The sequence below is a fragment of the Anomalospiza imberbis genome, chromosome 18 (assembly GCF_031753505.1).
Source record: "Anomalospiza imberbis isolate Cuckoo-Finch-1a 21T00152 chromosome 18, ASM3175350v1, whole genome shotgun sequence".
Lineage (NCBI taxonomy): Eukaryota > Metazoa > Chordata > Aves > Passeriformes > Viduidae > Anomalospiza > Anomalospiza imberbis.
In genome coordinates this window covers 6,691,135-6,710,497 of record NC_089698.1, presented here as the reverse complement: position 1 = coordinate 6,710,497, position 19,363 = coordinate 6,691,135, and the positions used below count along the sequence as shown (strand labels likewise).

Here is a 19,363-nt window from a genome sequence, read left to right as displayed (position 1 = left end):
CTTTCAGCAAACTCCCAGCCATGTTGTACAGCAAGGCTCAGACGTGTTAGTTAAGATTCTAGAGGCTGCTCTCCCCAAGCACCGACTCCACTCATCTTCCCATTCAAATTGAAGCTGTCTTTTGTCTGATGTATGCACACAGCAGGGAGATGGAAGAGTAACCCATCCTGGCTGCCATGGAATAATAATGGCTGTGTCAATGTGCCTGTCCATCTCCTGCCTGAGCATCTCTCACGTGCTCCCCATCTTCCTCGCAACTGCAGCTGCGATGGAAGCTCAGCCCTGACAAGGCAGTGCTCGAGATGAAGGGATGCTCCTCTCTGGTGTTATTAAGAGGAAGGGGAGGGAATAGAGGAGCTAATTGTGCACACTGCAACTCCTTCTGAAAATAGGAAACTGAGTTATCTCGGTGTTTCTTATAGGGCTTTATGCATTCAAACTTCTCTAAATGAGGAACTACACCATGCATTACGCATCGCCATAGAGATGATTGTATACCATTACCCAAAATTGAACTGAGTCTGTTCAACCTACCCTGCACTCCAATTTGTCACAGAAACAGTTTCCCTGGCCCATTCATGTAATGAATGTGGATATGAAGTTAATGCCAAGGAAGATAAGCACCCTCAGGGTTATTTAAGCCTACCCTTCCCTGTCATTCCCTGCAATATTTCTTAGGCAGCATTATATAGGAGTTTTTAAAAAGAAGAAGCAGAAGTGGAAACAGGGTAGTGGCACATCATTCAGATCTGATGCCAGCATTTACAGCGACCTTGCTGGGTGGAAAATATTTCACTGTTACTTATTTCAAAATCCAACAGGATCAATCTTAAAATCTGTTTTGTTTTTAGAGATGATACTGAAGGACATAGCACACAAGCATACTTTGTCAGGCCAAGCTCTCTCCTGTTTCTACAGAAAACTTCTCAAATTCTTCACATAAATCACATCCATCCAGTGAAGTGTGAAATGCAGACCAGGTTCTACAAAGCAACAAGTCATATTTCAGAAGCTCTGCGCTTTCTTGGGGCACTCTCAATGAAGTCCAGTCGGGGTGAAAGGAAAGGCTCAGCTCCCATGAATACCATTCAGGTGAGAATTTAACTCCTTATTTGTCCCTTTTAGCTTCAACACAGCCATACAAGCAACAAGGGAAAGTAAAGCCCAGTGTAGTGACTGCAACAGACTCAGAGAGGAATCACAGTTCAGCCAGCATTTCCAGCCATTGATGAAGTCCATCATCACATCCAACCCTGAGATGATGCCAACACTGCAAAATTTTGCAGGATTCTCCGTCACTGAAGCAGCAGCAGTGCCTGTGTGCTGGATTGAGCCTGTACTTGGAAGACAGCAGTGGGATTTAGGTGCCTTGAGATGCAAGGCTTGTAAGCTGGGAGGTTAAAAGCAGCATTAGAGAATTAGGTGTCCAATTCCCTCTGAGAACTACTGGTAATTAGTATCTACAGTAATACAAAGCCCCATGCAATTAGTATGCAAAGATGCTTGTGCAGAGAGCAGGCTGGCTGAGATTTAATTTTTAGGGTTTCCACAGCAATTTTATTTGTGACCTAACACTTGATTTTTACCTTCAATATTCCTCTATATCCCACCTACCCTATCCTTATAGCACAAGCCAGCAAGATTACAAACCAGGGCTTCTCTACAAAGTGTGTTGTCCCTCAATTTAAATTGCAATGGTTTCTTCTTTGAAGGATTGCTAAGTGGCAAGAACAAAACCTATGACTGTCAGGCTCTAAGCATCACAATTTCTTATGGCTTTACAGCAGAACATTAGGACAGGATGAAGAATTAGCTGTGTCAAGGAGAAAATTTGCTACTGTCAAATTTGTTTAGTTATTCGGAGTTACAAATATGATTTGCTGCTACCAAAAAATCAACTAGGCTATATTAAAAGTGTAATTTGATACCCGGCTATAAATCTTTTTAATAAAGGTGTGGTGGGAAATGATGTTATCCATATATAAAGATTAATCTCTATTTAAATATATATAAATTCAGGAAGCTGAACGATGCCAAAGCTGAAAGGTGTCTTCTGAAGTGCGAAGGTGCTTTGTTACTTCTGGTAAATGCTAATTCTTTTTGCTGCAGCTTGGCTGTACTTTACATTTAACCACACAATCCTATTTATTATTCTCACTCTGAACTTTCACGGCATCCCTTTCATCAGTTAAATTCCCTCTTTCGAAACAAACATCTATTTGAACAAAAACAGTCTTTAAAAAAAAAAAAAAAGAAAAAAAAAGGAAAAAAAAAAAAGAATCAAAGCATTTTCAGTGAAATGAAGTTTTCTGGACTGAATTACCCAGCCTACACCATAGCATGCTCAGCCAGTGGAAATTATTTAGGAACAAGCGAGGGATGGGGCCAAAGGCCCGAGGCCTTTATCTGGGCGGATGATTGATGTGCTGCGGGCCCCGCTGTGGCCAACAGCGATTTTTATCTGTTGCCAGCAGCAACAGGCCCGGGGCGCAGCGTGAGGCCCGCGGCCGGCGGGGCGCGGCACCGGCCCGCACACAGGGACACACAAACGGCCTTTTCAGCCGGACAGCTCTCGTGGGGGGCTCTGACATAAAGGGCCCTTTGCAAAGGCTGGAATTGTCAGCCCTTTGATGGCCGCATGCTGGGCCATTAGCTTCTGTTACTAATTTGCGGTGCATGTGAGAGGGCAGAGCGGCGGGAACACCTGCGAGCGGCTCGGGCGCATTGTGGGCCGGGTTTTGTCAGGAGAGACGAGGAATAAAGGACGAGGCATAACCCTTCCCTCTAAAGGGCAGATGACACAGGCTATTATCGTTTCCAGCCATCAAAAGGACGGCTCTGAAGTAACATCAAGCCGTCTAACTCAAACCTGGAGAGGCAAAGGAACTAGGGAAATTCAGAGTTAACAAGGGGCCAGCTGTAACACAATGTGCCTGGCTCCTGCAGGAACTTTCTGCGGAGAGGCACCCTTACACATCAGGATACCGGAGAACAGCACATAGAATTCAAGGATAAACCATCATGTGTGGTTGTACCGAGTCTGAAAGCCCACATCTGCTCGAGCTCCTGTGTGCAAAACATATGAGGGGGAAAATAGCAGCGGGGGTGCTCATGGCAGATGCCAGCCCTGGCCAGAAGTGGAGAAATGCCACTTGGAACTGCTGGGGTAACTTCTAAACCCACAGATTCCTGCACGCTGAACACAATATGACATTTTTCCACCAGCAATCCCATAGAGCATCAAAGCTTCCACACAACTGGGCCAGTGAACACACCCAAAAGGTCTCCCTGCCCCATGCATGAGCTAAACTGAGGCACAGCAAACAGCACGCCCCAGATCCCAGAGCAAGATTACGGGAGCGCTGGGAATACAGCACAGACCTCCTGTCTCCTCCTCCTGGCTTTGAACACAAAACCTCGCTTCCTTTGTTGGTTAATATTCAGGATGCAGAAATTACAAGCGTTCAAGGCCGAAACTTTAAAGATTAATATAAAAGCAACTTCTGTATTACATTTGTGCAAGCAACCAGAAAAGTACATATTGTAAAATAATCCACAAGTTGTACTACTGTGGGCCACTGCAGTGACTAATGAACATGTTAACTTTCAGGCTGAGTTTTGCTGGAAAGCAATTTTTTCCCACCAAATTACAAAGTCTACTTGAGTAAAAGAATAATTTACAACTCTCACAGCACCATGGTGTCACAAAAATACCGCTCCAGCAAAATTAAATAGGCGTCAGAAAGCACCACAATATCCAAAGAAATCCAACCCCAACTCCAGTCAGAAGGAAGAAAATCCACTGCGGTAGACAGAGTCTGCGCTGATGCTGAAGACATACTTTTATTGAACAAAATTTCTGTAAAACATGGTTTGCACAGTCTGTATTCACGCTACAGCAGAGCCAAGAACCAGAAACGGGGCCCCACTGCATTAAGCTACTGGTTTTCAGCCCTGGGACATGAGACCTCCAACTTTGCTGAGTACTTCTTAAATGAGATGTAAAAAGGTAGTTAAGAAATGCAAGCCTGTGGTCAAGATGGCTTTGCATTCAAAATATAGGGCTCTGCAACTTTAGTGGTATTTTTCTTAGGTTGTTTGCAAATTGGAAGAGATTGAAAACCACCAGCAAGACTCCAAGTGAGGTGTGAGAGAAACCTACCATTATAAAAGAGGTTTGGGTAAAATGGCAACGGACGTTGACCAAATTGAAACCCAAAAAAATATTATAAACACATTACTACGAGTCTGGAATCAGAAAATACCATCAGCAAGGCTCCAGGAGGTTCTGAATCTGGCTCCTCACCATGCAACTTCAATTACGAGTCTTTCCTACCTGTGCTTCCAGCTTCACAGCAATTGAACACATTTAAATGTCTGAAAACCTCAAATCATAGGATCTTGATCAAACCACTGTAAGCTTATTTTCAATGACATGTTTGCCTTAAGTTTCACAACTACCAATTAGAATTCATTCCTTTTAAAGCAAATTCTGACAAAATCAATCAACTTGAGAAGGTACTGGTGAGTGAAAAACACCACACTCAGTGAAGCCACAAGTCACAGCCATGCTGTGGTCCTGCTGAGCTGACAAAGACCCACTCCCTTCTCCAGATTGTGTTTTCTTGGGATTCTTGCAATTTTCGACTGCTGTCATTGACAGAGATGAAAATCCTACTGTTCTCCCACTCATTGTCCAAGGCCAGTGAGGTAAAGAGCTACCTGAACAGAATACCCACAAGGATGTTTGCTCAAAGCAGACAGATCAGAGATAAGATTTTGGTCAGATCAGGTGTAAACCATCCGTGATGTGAAGCAGAAACTAGTCCTATTGAGGATCTTTCTTTCACACTCCATTTCTCAAATAAAACAAAGAAAAAATCTCTAAAATCCCTTTCCTTGTCCCCTCAAACCTCTAGATAAACCAGTTGGTAGTGCCAAATGTGCTGTTCAGAGGCTGAACCATTCACACACCTCATAATGATCATCCTGTCGTCCCCACACCTCAGAGCTGTCAGGCAGCCCCCAAAGCAGCTTTGATTCTGCACATTTTCACATTATTCAATCTCTCCACACAACCATCTTCTGCTCTCTTTCCTTGGCTATCCAGTATAGCACAGAAGAAAATTAATGTGAAACTATCCTTCTAAGTTTTGTCTCTCTTTGGAGAACCTGCCTTCCCCTTTGGCTCTCCCCATGAGCCTGTTTTCATGGGTGACCCAACCACCTGAACAGAAACTTTGAAGCACAAGTCACTGAGGCAGCATGTCAGAGCACTTTGGGCCACCAAGATGGGCACCATGCTGACACTCTAGTTAAAAACACGCCAAATTCCTCCCTTTCTAAACCCCAGATCAATCTACAGTTCACTTGCATTCTTCTTTATGCGTGTTTGAACACATCCTCTTCATTTAAACTGCATTGCCTAAAAGAACTTCCATTATTTTGATCATTTCTCTGCAGTAGTACTGGAAACTTGAGGAACTGATTTCCTTTGCATTTTTCTTTACATTTGCATTTTTCCTTTTACATTTGCAGATTTCATTATTCGGTTCTAAAAGCCAGCTATCACTTCGATTCTGCCAATGCAACAGCTCATTGGCCATCATTCAACTGAGGAACTCAACAGAAACACTTTCCAAAATCCCTGGGCTGAGCTGCTACTTCCCCCTTTCCCCAAGATGATTTAAAACTCCCTGAGGTGAGGGATGAAGTCGGGCCTGACAGACCACTCTGCCCACACTTGTGCTCTCTGCACCGACCAGGTGCAGCCCATCAGTGCTGAAGAGGGTACATGTCAGCTTGTGCTAACATCCTTCAGATAAAACTATTATCTTTACATCATTCATTGTTCTTTATACAAATAAAGTCACTGAACTAAAGCACTGCTGCAGAATCAGTTTCTTTTGGTGTTGATAATGAAGGCTTTGGCTTTTATTTCCCACATAAATGTGTACTTTATTTCCAGGAAGGAAGGAAAAAAGACAGGAAAAGAACAAAAAAGGGAAGGGCCTTTCTTCTCAGTAACTATTGCAATTTCCTTGAAGTATCAACCAGTTATTACCCTCCCTTTTTACATGGGACCAGACATATGTATCTGTGAGAGCAGCCCATTTAATTCCCTCCCTGCAAACGCTCTAAATAGGATCCACGAATAGGATTCATATAATGAAGCTGATTCTGGCATGCCTGAAAAAGTTCTACTTGTTAAGAAAAATATTTGAAGAATGATGTACTGTGTGAAGAATCATTGTTTGTGAGCTCTGAAATGCAAATATGCAAATACAGACATAATATATTTTTTTAAATAAACAAGGTCTTAAATAGCTGCCCAAAAATAATGCAGCCAAGCTTGAGAAATAGATGTAGATATGAAAGTCATAATTATCCAGCAGTAGGACGAATCCAAAGAGATTAGCTGGAAACGGAAAAAGAACAAAAACAAGGGAAGTGATAAACACATGAGACGCAGCATTTGGTTTCAAAGTGGGCCAGGTGGCTTCCTTGGCACACTGGCAGCAGGGAATTCTTCAGACTCTCAGCACATTCCAAGGGCAGAGAAGCTGCCTGCTCCAGCTCGAGCCCATTGGGTGGGCACAGCTTCAGGGATCATTTTCCCTGTCCTTTAAAAGCAGCTGGATTGGAATGCAACCACAGAGACCTTCATGCTACCCTGCTGCCTTGCAAATCTGGGCAATAACTCATGCCACTCCAGGCTGCAAGTTAATCTGAATTAGACGTCTGATACTCTAGTTCTAGTCATCACACAACCTTCAGGAGAGCAAGACTCCTGGAGCAGGGATATGCCTCGGGTCAGGATGAGCAGTGGGGAGTACTTGGAGAGAGCCACCAGGGAAATGCCAAGGAGCATTTGGTTCTGCAGCTTCACAGAGCCATGGTCTGCTGTCACCAGAGCTGATGACTCCTGGTCCTGTCTAATATCAGTGCCTTGCCCTCTGAGGTTCAGCTTATGCTCCACCATCCCATCCCTTGGAACACACTCTGGGGGCAATTTCAGATACCGTCAGCCCCTGTTGCTGCCAGCCCATATAAACAGGTAAGGACATTGACCTGATATTATCCAAGACAAAGGGCTGGGGAGGAAAAAGAGGGAAGGAAAAAATAATAAAATAGTTCAGTTTGTGGGTAGTGTTTCATTAATGAAATTTTCTCAGCTAGTCTCCATCCCCCAGCCTTCAAACAGGCATGTTCTGTTGCAGCAATGAGCTTCACAAGGTCTGGTATTCTAGGAAGGGCAGTGGTTTAGCCACCTCCTCAGTGTTCTGCACAACAATTAGTAAGAGGTTCATTATTATACATCAAAGATGTGGTCTGGCTGTGGATAATTTTTCATAGAACTCTTAAAAGTGGTGAGTTAAAAGCATTTATCAGAAAAACCAGTGTAACAACAACAAAACCTGCAAAAAATAAAACACAAGAAACCAACCACTCGGGCACACACACAAGTTTCCAGACATTTAATTACAAAATAAATGCATATGACAGACATCAACAAGCCTACAGGAAGATTCCTGCTTCAGTATTCAATGCAGCCTCAATAAATATTTCAAGGTTTCAAATGGATGCTTTGCAATAGCACAGTTTCCATTTGCACAAGTGCCAGAAGGAAGAATTCAAAACAGGCTTAAAGCAAAACCAGAGTATTTTCCTGTAAAACTTTAATTGGGAAACTGACACTATATAATCTGTACATCATTGCCTTCGAGCTGTTGTTAAAAAATTAAAGCTGTATCAAAAGAACTGCTTTGTTAAATTAACATGTTATGCATACCAGACATAATCTGCAGCAGGAAAGGAAAATAGCTTTGAGTCCAAAATGCACTGATTGCTGTGGCTGTCGTTGACAGAGGCTGAGCCAAACAACGTCAGCAGACTAAAGCATCTCTCATGCCTCCTGTATGGACACACGCCCTTACAAACACCCAGTCTTGATTTCAAAACCTGGACAAAAGCAGCAGACAAGCAGGGTTTCATCATGGTGACTGTTACAGCTACAAATCACACATCATATTGTGTGAATTCAGTGTGAAGTTCTGAGATGTGCAGGTTCAGGGTGAGGCTGTGCTGATGGAGCCTGGCTGCCAAGCCCACCTTTGCTTTTATTCTAAGGCCAACAGTGAGGAAGGGACCAGAATGCCCAGGGCTGGTGTGATGGGCATGAGGGCTCTGGACCAGCCACGGGAGCCTCTCTCCCATGGAAAAAGACATCCCAGCCCCTTGCTCCAGCAGGAGGCAATGCCTTTCCCATGCTTGCTCAGCAGCAGCACAGCCACTACCAGGACAGGCACCTGCAGCATGGGGAGCTGGGCTGCAAGCTGTGGCCTGGGACAGAAGCTGAGGGGCTTGGTTTGAAGAGAGGGGTGATCAGACAAGCAGCTCCTTATATTCTAGGCACAAGACAAGAAAATTAGGTGGATCTTCCAAACTACCTCACCTGTTTCAGTAAATACTCAGTAAAACACTCTCCCCATCAACACACCTCAAGAAAAGACCTGAGTACTACTCCATTTTAAGGCTAGAGACACTCAGGCACTAAATCTCAGAGGAACCCACCCAAGGCTCTTTGAAAGTACTAATTTAAAATCTGATTTACTTAAGGTTTCTCTCTGAAATCTATTCTGATGCTGAAGTCTGCTCAGCAAACACATGCCAAAAACAAACCAAGTACCCTAAGTCATCCTCAGGATAAGACCACCTTCTCTGTTTAACCTTTGCAAGCCCTTGTCACAGTCACCATCACTTTGGCTTCAGATCAATCCAGGCTCATCAAACACACTACACTTTGAAAAGTGATTCATCATTTTGCATGCCCAAACTCCTGACAACATGACAGACTCAAGGAGGCCAAGTTTTCTAAAAATACAGAGCACGCTTCCTCAGAAAAGCCCGGTTCTCTCATATGTTTCACATTGTTCACCTCTGAATTTGGGAATTTGAAGTGCCTAAGTAATTGAATTTGAAGTGCCAAAGTAATTTTGGAAGATCTGAACGATAATGTTTCCTCAGTAAGAATTTACAGCTCTGCACACGACGATCTGTACTTCACTCTGTGCACTGTGAGTCTGAGGCAGTGCTGTGGTCTGCAGTGGTGAAGGCGGGTTAACAGTTTTGAGGCTTTCAAGATAAGCAAAATTTCCCTTGACGTTGTAAACTCTTCAGGTGGTTAGAGACAACAGTTTCTGCTTTTTTGATGTCTTCTCAGAAAAGAGCTCACATAATTTTATCAGTTTCTGGGGTGACCATCAGATAACCAAGCTATTCCTGCCGGAACCACTCAATGCATCTCCCCCTTCCTGTCACTGGCAATCCACAAGACGACCAGGGGATTCGAGCTAACCACAGGACTCACAACTGAACTGATTAAGTAGGTGGGAACTGATGCCAGCTCAGCTCAAAGTGTCTGTCTCTGCTAACCAGAAGCCAGCCACAAGCTGTGGAGGGGAATGACCACAGATAACACACTGATACTGAAACCGTTTGGTGAAGCTGCAGCTTCCTGTTCAAGTGCTCTCGCAATCTCTTCGAAATGAATCTTCAGCAGGAAACTGGCTGCAGTTAAATAGGCTGTTTGGGTCATCGTGCGGTGTCTAGTGCTGCCTCTTGTTTTCAAGGGACCATTTATTATTCTCTCCTGCCCTCTTCCCCAGCTTTCTAGAAATGAACTGAATTAGGGCTCCTCAGAGAACAAGTCTTTAGAGGAAAGGAAAGATACTTCGCAAAGGCTGTGAGCATGAGCATCCTGCACCCGTTACAGCTCGATGCCTGCCAGTTACACAGTGCTCTGTGGCCTCGGGCATCTCCACCGTGACATCCTAATCTTTGTGACTAGAGCTCCTTTTCTCTTAAACCAGGATGCTACTAGATGCTGTTAAGCAGCTTTGGAAGAGACATGAATTCATGGGGAAAATGGTTTGATCTAACTTTGTCACGAGCCTTATAACCTTGCTTGTGCCAACACCTGCTCATATTTTGCTATGAGAAATACTTGCAGAGAAAGCCTTTTAGACAAGTGATTTTTGAGATCAAATTTTGAATCTTTGGTTCATTACAAGTATCCCACTAAGTTTAGCTTCTCAGCTGTTCAATGCTGCTGCTACCCTGCAGGTGATGGCAGAATTTCATCAATCCAATAAAACACATAATATGCTTTACCCAACTCAAATGGAACATTTTTTTCCTTTGGTGATTACCAACTGGTCTGAGAATGCTGCTGCACGAGTTCAAAGCACACACTACACAGTCTGTACCATCCCTCATCTACAGCACTCTAATTGCTACAGGATGTCCAAAAATTGTCCTGCTTTGATTAGCTGATTTCAAGGGCAGCATGAACCATTTCAACCCCCTGTCCAGAAAACCCAAGAACCACACCTGATAGCTTCTTAATCAACTCCAGAATGTCTTATTGTTTACAGATAACAAAGTACCAGTCTAAAAAACTGAACTGAGGTTTGCAAGTACCATGCAGCTACATCTAGCATCTTCCCAAAAACTGCCAATGTCCTGAGGCTTTCTGGTGAACACATGTGGTGAATTAATCAGACAAGAAAATTCCTCAGGATACTACTACACATCTAAGCTGTAAGCGTTCAGGCACACAAAGTCTTATCCATCAGATAGCACAGAGATGAAATGCAGACAGTAAAGGTATGAATCAGGCTACATTCCTGTAGAAACCACTGCAGCCATGTCCACAGTGATGTAACTGTATGCCAATTTCCCATCATTCTGGTTGTAAACCTCTAAATATTCACAACCAGAAGCATGGCATCTGGAAAGTATCTATAAATAAAGCAGTTAATTCCATTAAAATCTAGAGGTGATACCACTTGAGTGTGTAACTCAGCAGCACTGTGTAAGGATTGCTAGTGCTTGCTGGATTTTTTATTATATTTTTGAGACACATACTAACTCCATAATCAAAAGCAATTTTGAGCACAAGACTGACCTCAAGGTCACAAGACTCTATGGCAGACTGTTCCCTTTCATTGGAAGTACATTGTACAGCCAGGACGTCAGCACATCCACACCGGATGGGCCACAGGGCTAATTAAAAAGCAGCTTTGGTGGTTGTATCTCTTCCTAGAGCAGGTTAGTAAACCAAACTTTATAACAAGTAATGAAACTGAAGGTGCTGCAGAAGCAGACAATTCCCACAAAAACAAAGCAGAGCTCAGAGTGATGAAGAATTGTTTTACTCAACCTCAATGCCTTTGAGTTTCTGACCTGTGACGAGCTGAGAAAAGAGAGAACAGCTACAATCATCTGAAAACTATGCTGAAACACAAGGTATTCTGAACTGGAACTTAAAAATTTCTTCATGAAACTAAGTATCATTGATCGAAGGGTTTTAAAAGAACTTTTGGATACAGCAGTGCTTGAATTTCAGAATTACACCATTGCCTCCCTAAAGGTATTTAATAAAACAAAGAGACAGGGAACAAGCAGAGAGTATTTGGCCTTATTACTTGCCAAATGGTATTGCAAAGACCTCTCACCCTGGTGTGATTCCTATCTCACACCCAAGTTACAATGGATTCATTGACATTTATGCCTTTGCCCTGCATTCCCTGGCTTTCTAGAACTGCAGTTGGTCCTTTTGTATCATACAGGAAGGTTCTTACAGTTTCATTTCTGTATTTGCTATAAAAAGGAGAAAGGACACCTTCTAAAATGTGACCAGCAGGTCATGGTGACTGGGGCCTGTGTTGACCATGAGCAGCTGTGATGCTGAAATGCTGAGGCAGCAGGAAGTGAAAACATTGACCTTGTGTAGAAAATATCTCGCATGGCTGACCAAGGTTTCCATCTGAATGCTCCTCTTCCAGCCATGCAAGCACTGCAGATCAGAAAGTTGCTCTTCACCAACTCTTCTACTATTGCAGCAGGAGCGGAACAGCTCCTGGAGAGACAGCTCCTGGAGAGGCAGCCCAGAGCCCCAGGCTCCTGCCTGAACCACCTGCACAGGGACACCAGCACGGAGCCCCTCTGCTCTCTCACCCCACAAGGAATGGAGGAGAACGGCCTTCCCACTGCAGAGGAACCACATGGCCCAGTATATTCACATTTTAGCAGCCAGCTCGATTGCAGGCTGAAACACGAAGTGAGGAGAGAAACCTCAGCCTACAGCAGATTTCCACCCATTTGCAGCTTTCACAGCAGAGCCCCCACACCTTCAGCATGTTATCAAAAGTTTTCTTTGGTGTGAGAGCTGACTTAGGGTTGCATCTGTTGTTTTGCTAAACTAAAGTTGCATTTTTGCCTTCTGTTAGGACATGAAAGAAACTAAAGATCTCTCTCATCTATAATAACAAATCCCAATTAAAAAAAAAAGGTGACAAGGAAGCAATACAAGTGATGAAAGTGAGTAAAACCCACAAACCGACTGGAACCCTTCCCTACACTCTTGAATGTGCAGTGACTAGTTTTACCATCACCCAAAGAACTTACTCTCTTCTAGACTATTTTATTTCAATTCACTTTAAGATGGGGAAAACCATTTTGGGACTGATAGCAATCAGGGTATTCCACTGAATTAAATTAAATATTTATGATGCTTCAGGATGACAGGCAGTGTTCTCTAATGCCAATAACACCCACAAAGTTGATGCAATCGATCCCTTTTCCTTGATCTCTCTTGTTCACCGTCAAGGCCAACAAAACATGTTCATCTCTTATTTCTACAACTGCATTCTGCTGTGGCACTGTTATTTCCACTGCTGCTACCCTTACATGCTGGGGTTTTGGGTGCTGTGAAATATGAGACAAAACAAGAGAGCGTGAACCCCTTTTCCACCTACCCCCGTGAGTTTCCTCTGAGGAACCTACCACAGCATCCAGCACCAGTGCATGGGCAGCCCTCAAAAATGGACTATTTTAACCCTCTCTGTAATTATAAAACACCAAAACTGCCCATTCTCGCTGCACAAGACTATCAGAGAATTAAACAAAAATGAAAAACAAATCCCCCAAGAGGCCCCACACTTAACCCCTGCTCACTATGGTAGTTAGGTAAGGAGCCCTGATCCTAATCAGCTGTCTGCTCTAATCATCTTTTTGTTGGATTTGGTAAAGGGAAAGGAAAGAGAGTTAAAACAAGGCAGTGGATTCTAAGGAAACAGAGTCATGAGAGCAAACAACAGTGTGAAAACAGCTGAGACAGACAAGTACCCTGCTCTGCTACACAAAGAAAGCTACAGCACGTATATGACACAACTGCTTCAGGACAGTCTTAATCAAAAAGGTCCAGAAATAAAGACCAGATATTCTCAAAATCCTCTGCCTTTCCTCTTCAGCAGGTTGTAATCCTTTCCAGGCTGGTGAATTCAAGATGGATTTAGGACAACTTTTCATTTTAGCGTGCAAGGCCGGTGACAACGAGGTTATCCCAGCCCAAAAGCCGAGGAGCACTGGGAATTTCGGGGGATGCATCTGTTTAACAATAGCTGCTTTCTAGTCAGATTAGAGGTCTGCTCCCCTCCGTGCCCCGAGCGGAGGGCAGCGGCAGGGAGATTAAAAACACGGGCAAAAATCACACACAAGTCATATGTCCCATCCCTCGAGGGGCTCACGGTGTCAGCTGGCTGTGCCTCCCTGCAGCTGGGGGTTTATGGAAATCAGGATCATCCCGTCCCGCTCCGGCCACAGGGACAAAGGGGCACCACTGCTGAGCCTCCGAGGCAGCCCCTCTGCCAAGGCCACTGCTCAGGCAGGGGGAAACTCAGACAGAGAGGGCCCTTTGTGCTTGCTTATGGCTGTGGAGATGAGTGAAAATCCATGGGACTTTTCATCCTAATTAAAAGCAGAGGTCATCTAAGAAGAAACAGACTTTCAGAAAAGGGAACTTCTAAAGGAAAATGTGTTGTAAGGAAGTTCACGGACTTCAATATTTGTAAAGCTGAAGTATGTAGTTTATTTATGTTTGTACTTCTGCTTAAGCTTTTCATGGGACATTTCAAAAACCCTCAAAAGAGCTCCCATGGATCTGGAATAATATGTGTACTAATTACTCAGCTCAATTTGAGCTCAAGGCTTATGGGACAGTCCCTGGAGCCAAGGGTCCAGCTCCTCAGCTGGCTTACAGCAACCTGGCTCCATCCCACACAGCACTAAGAGCAAACAAAACTCTATTTATTCAGTGAACTCAGCCTGTCCAGGTGAATTCAAGCATGGGGATAGTTTTTGTGAAGCGAGGCTATTTAGGAACATGAGAAAAGAAAACCAGCAGAAGTTAAATGCTTTGGACTGATACCCACCATTTTATTCCTGGCTCTCTAAAACTCCTGGTATCTTACAGGTAAAACTTATTTCAAATACTTTACACTTCTATTCCATATTATTATTTTTCTATCTTTTTAAATCCTTTGTGCTGTCATTGCACTTGCAGGCCACATCACTTTTTTATAGTCCCTTTTTCTTTTCTCTGTCTTCAAAGAAGACAAGAGTATTTTTCCACTTGAAGGGGACCTATCTGCCATTCTTTTTCTTGTCCAGAAGAAAAAGACAATTAGAGTATCTCTTTTATGCTTGGCATCACGGCAAAAGGAGATTGATACTTATTTTGGAATTAATACTCCTTTATTCATAAATATTGTCCAGAAAGTCTTGCTCACATTGCCAGCCCACAGGCACACTATTGTAGGAAATACATATTAAATTCAGTTTTATCATTTACCTTTGGCTCCAGCTCAAGGAGTTTTAGAGTCATAACAAGAGCCCTGTTTCCAATACTGATTTTTGGCACAGAAAAATGCTAATTTATCAGAGGTCCTAAAATACAATGAATTTTCCAGCCCAGCTAAGAAATGTTACCCACCTACAGAAGATATTTTTCATTAGCATGTGACAGAGAAGCAGGTGGAAAAACCCTGTGTGTCACAATTCCAATGTGCCTCTGCTCACTGACTGTGCTTCCACACCATGAGGAAAGCACGCTCAGGAATTCCCAACAGAAGTATGACATGCTTCATCGCAATAATTTTTTTATCATTATGTAGAAATTTATCCTTCTCAGGACATCAGTTTCTCCATGGCCATCTCAAAGATGTCAAAGTATACAATTATCCCTGGGATCCATGTGGGAAATGGTACTGACTCAAGGTCTGTACAGAAAAGATGCTGTTGAAGGTACTTTTCCAAGTGATAATTTGGTTCCAACCTAACAGCACAACAGCATCCTCGAAGCACAGAGTGGATTGGGGAATGCTGCTGGTGAGCCCCTGTAACCACTGCACCAAAGGCACGAACCTGCCCATGCTCACACCAAGGATTTCTGGCCTGAGAACAGCCTCCTTAGCAGGCACCATCTGCTTCAGAGTTTCACAGAACTGCACTGAGCTGGCACAAAACTGAGAGAGGCCATGAAAAGAGCTTTACAGGGGATATAAACCTGCAGAGTCAACAGTTCCTCTGCTGATGATTTCCCAGCACTTTGCAGCCATTTGTACCTGTCCTCCCTCCTACTGAGGTCGCTGAGCTGAGCACTATCTCTGTGCTGCAAACCAGGGGAATGCAGCTCAGAACTGGCTGTCCCAGCAAGTGCACTCATGGGCACAAGCCAAAGAGATCTGACAGGGACAGGGTGGTTGTGGGCAACTCTTTTGGGCAACAGCCCCACTGTACAGCAACATTGAGCACACAGCACAGGAGAGGAGTCCTGGATGGCTGTAAAGATCTTTGCCAGCAAAGATCCAAACTGGCTGGAAAGCCAGTTCCAAAAAATGAACAAGATCATTTGAGAGAACAGCCAGGAAGGGGCAGACTGGGGTCCAGGCAAATAGTGCAGTGGGCTCAGGGTGCTCAAAGCCTTCCCAGCACTTGTCTGAGTCACCTCAGGTTCAGCTTCACCTGGGGGACGAGATAACTGTTCTCATGCTACATCACCAAGCAGGAGGAATGAAGATTGTAGATAGCACTGAGCTGACTCTGGATGACCCAAGAGTCTCTGCAAGCCTTATGGTGTTCTGCACATTTCTCTCTTTCCACGAGCTCCAGCCCGAGTTATCTGAGACACTGGTTTCCTGCGCTCAACAAGGAAGATGTAAAATCAACAGAATTTGATCAGCTGCCAGGGATTTGACTAGGCTACAAAGACTTTGATATTTTACAGAAGCTCAGAATAAAAATCAGCTGCTGCCGTAGCCAAGTGTATGTTACTGGTTTTATTAAAAAAAAAAAACCCTTTCAAGAACAAATAAAACCAAGCAAAGATGTCTCATCCTCCTGTACTTTTGTTCCAAGGCACACTCAGACAGGTTGGCTCACTGGCTATCCATTTACCATATGCTTTCAAGTTTATTCTTTCATTCCCTCCCATATTTTAGCCCCTTCCAGTTCAGAAGACGAACAGCTGCACAGATGCTCTATAAATAAACTACATAATTTATTGGAAGAGGTTTTTTGTTTATTTTTTTAAGCTACCACATATTCCCCAGCTCTATCCTTTTCCATCCTCTCTACAAAACTGAGTCAAATTCAGCTGCAGCTTGAGTTTGTCTCTACAGTGTGCTCAACCTTATAAACAACTGCAACTTTTTGGCCATTAATAACAAACTGTATGTATTATCTTATATTCATTGTAACTACTTTATAACCATGTTTGGTTCAAAGTTAACTACCAGAAAAAAACTTGACAAACATCCACAGCGTAGATACGTATCAGTGATGTCTAAAAACCTCAACTAGTTCTAACTCTAATTTCTGATTCTCTGTGTACTTTTCAACAAATCAGTGCATTTTCAGGTAGACAGGCCTCTCATCCTGTTACCAAAAAGAGAATCTGTTTTGTCTGCTCAGAAGACAGACAGACCTCTGTGACTAACATCACTAATCTCATTTGTGCATGCAGGAAATGTGACAAATGGCTGGAGTAGTTTATCACACAAATGTAACCATCAAGTCATAGAGGGAATGAGATATTAACCTCCATAAACAAACTCGTGTTCTATTTCTCAGCACAGCGGAAGTATACATTTAATGAGATAAGGATATGAAACACATGCTGCTGAGGAGAGAAAGAGCTTGCAGCAGCAGTAGAGACATAGAAATTTCTCGTCCTATCCAAATAAAAGTAAACTTCATTTGAAAATTAATTTTGGGAAATAGTGTTTTAAGAGATTTTGTCTGTGGTATGTACAGGAGACTCTGAAACTATGTGCCAGGTCACTGTTACTGCTGGTTTTGAGGCTCAAATTAAATCTAGGTGCAACTGGAGTTCATAAAATGTAACTTCAATGAGACCACAATTTCACAGCTATTTCAAGCATGCTCCTTATTTAGGCACCTAATATTCCATGGGAAGCCTGAAGCCAAGGAAGTTGCTGGAATATCCAGCCCTCAGGAGTTAGTTATTTAGACATTTGCACTTAGTTTTCTTCCTGCCTCTAGCTCCAGAGTCTGCAGTTCATGGATGAGGCATTTGCTGAGGTTTTTCACCAATGAGCCTGCTCTGACTGCCTGGACAGGCCTTGATGGCTCAAGCTGGATGAGCCAAACCTTGCACTGAGATTTTTTTTCATGCAAGATTCCTACTGTAGGTTATAAGTTCTCTCTTGGCAAATGTTCATTTCCTTAAAATGTGCATTTTCTACAAATGTTTCTGAAAGCAAACATCTCTGCAAGGACAGCTGACGCCAGTGAATGGTGAAGAGTGCGGATTCAGAACGAGGCAATTAAAACTGAACACGCACAAAATAGTTTGTGGTATTTAAACAGCTGCTGATGGAACCCAGTACAAGAACTTCAGCGAGTAACGATACAGATCATCATTCCACAAGTCTTCCACAACACAAGCCATCAGCACAGCTATCAGGAGGAACACCCAGCACAGCAGTGTCTCCACCGTGCCTCCTGCTACCACTGCTTTCACCATGTCTGGGAGACAACCCAACCGATGTAAAGAGGGGCAGAGCCAAAATGCCACAATGACTTAATGTTTCATAGACAGCTGCTTTTGTGAGAAAATGAGAACTGTTATAGATGTTAGGGACAATTCCTGCTGTGGGGCCAGTTGTCTGGATCTGGTGGTTTGAACATCTCCGTGCCACCTGCAAGAACCAGCTTCCCATGGGAGTCTGGGCCAATGGAAGTGGCAGTCTCTGACTTTTGCTCAATCAATTTAGAGCAGCATCGGAGTCTTGGGGGAAACAGCCAGCCTCAAGAGCTGGCACATGGTGGGGCAGAAGGCAGTTTAACAGTGAAAATGACAATCCATAAAGAAAAGCAATGCCAGTTCACACTACTCATGATCTCAAAATACTGCCCTGGCATGCAGAAAGCTCTTACCTCCCTCGAGAAGTTATGGGTTGGCGAAATAAGAGAACCGTGTTCCCACACATGCACAGGGAAGGAGCTAGTAATTTTCTCAAAATCATTTCTCTGAGAAACAAAAGAAAATTTCTGAATAGCCAGCAATGGAGGAAAACAGTCCTATGATTTATTGGCCTTGAGACTCTGAGAAGAATTCTTTGGCCTTTTTCCATTACGATTTTGCAACCTATGTTATAGCCACAGGGAAATTGTTTAGTTCCCAAACCAGGCCCTCAGTCATAAAATCTGTGAAGATGATTCATTATTATTTATGTGGTGCCATGGGCATGCATGGCATTTTACAGACAAATAGAAGATAAAGCATCTGTCTTTAGAAGCTTAGGTGAATCTGATTCTCCAAATGTATGGAAAGCAGCACTTAATGGGTCCTAGAGCAAACATTCTTCATCTCTCAATGAATGAAACAATGATACTCACCTGGGATACTAGCAAGATTTACACAGGAGGATACTTAGTAAACATGTAACTACTGTCTAAAAATTTGTGACATTATTTCATTAAAACTGTGAGAGTTTTCAAGTCATATGTTATTTTGTAATGGTTTTATGATGAAAATGCACTTAATCTTGTATTACGAATTTCTGATAATATGCAGGATAGCATGGGACAGTATTGCTATGAAATTGGACCACAAATTCTGCACTGCCTGGCAGTTTTTTCTCTTTGTGCACAGGGCAGAAGCTCAGCAAGTTCCATGATCCTAAACTTACAACATAAATTATTGAAAGTAAATAATTCTGGTGATTATCGTAACAAGAAATGTGTTCCAGGCCTCCATGTCAACTTCCTGAAGTACATAAAATCCACCCTTGTTCTGGTTCTATAGAGAATGAGCAGATTTAGCTCTTGGTATGAAACAGTTTGGGACCACTCACCTAGAAGGCAAAACTTTATCATGGCAGAGGTTGTGAAAAAAGCAATTATTGTCCACCAGTGTAGGCAGATATTGTTTACTGGACTGAGACATCCATGTTCAGATTTGCATATTCCTTTGCACTCCACATGACTTACTGTC

At 43.2% G+C, this 19,363-nt stretch overlaps 1 protein-coding gene across 25 annotated transcripts in view; it reads right to left on the bottom strand.

The window, feature by feature from the left end:
- FBRSL1 (fibrosin like 1) overlaps positions 1-19,363 on the bottom strand; it is a 505,508-nt gene that overhangs the window by 252,793 nt on the left and 233,352 nt on the right. The window lies entirely within an intron of this gene.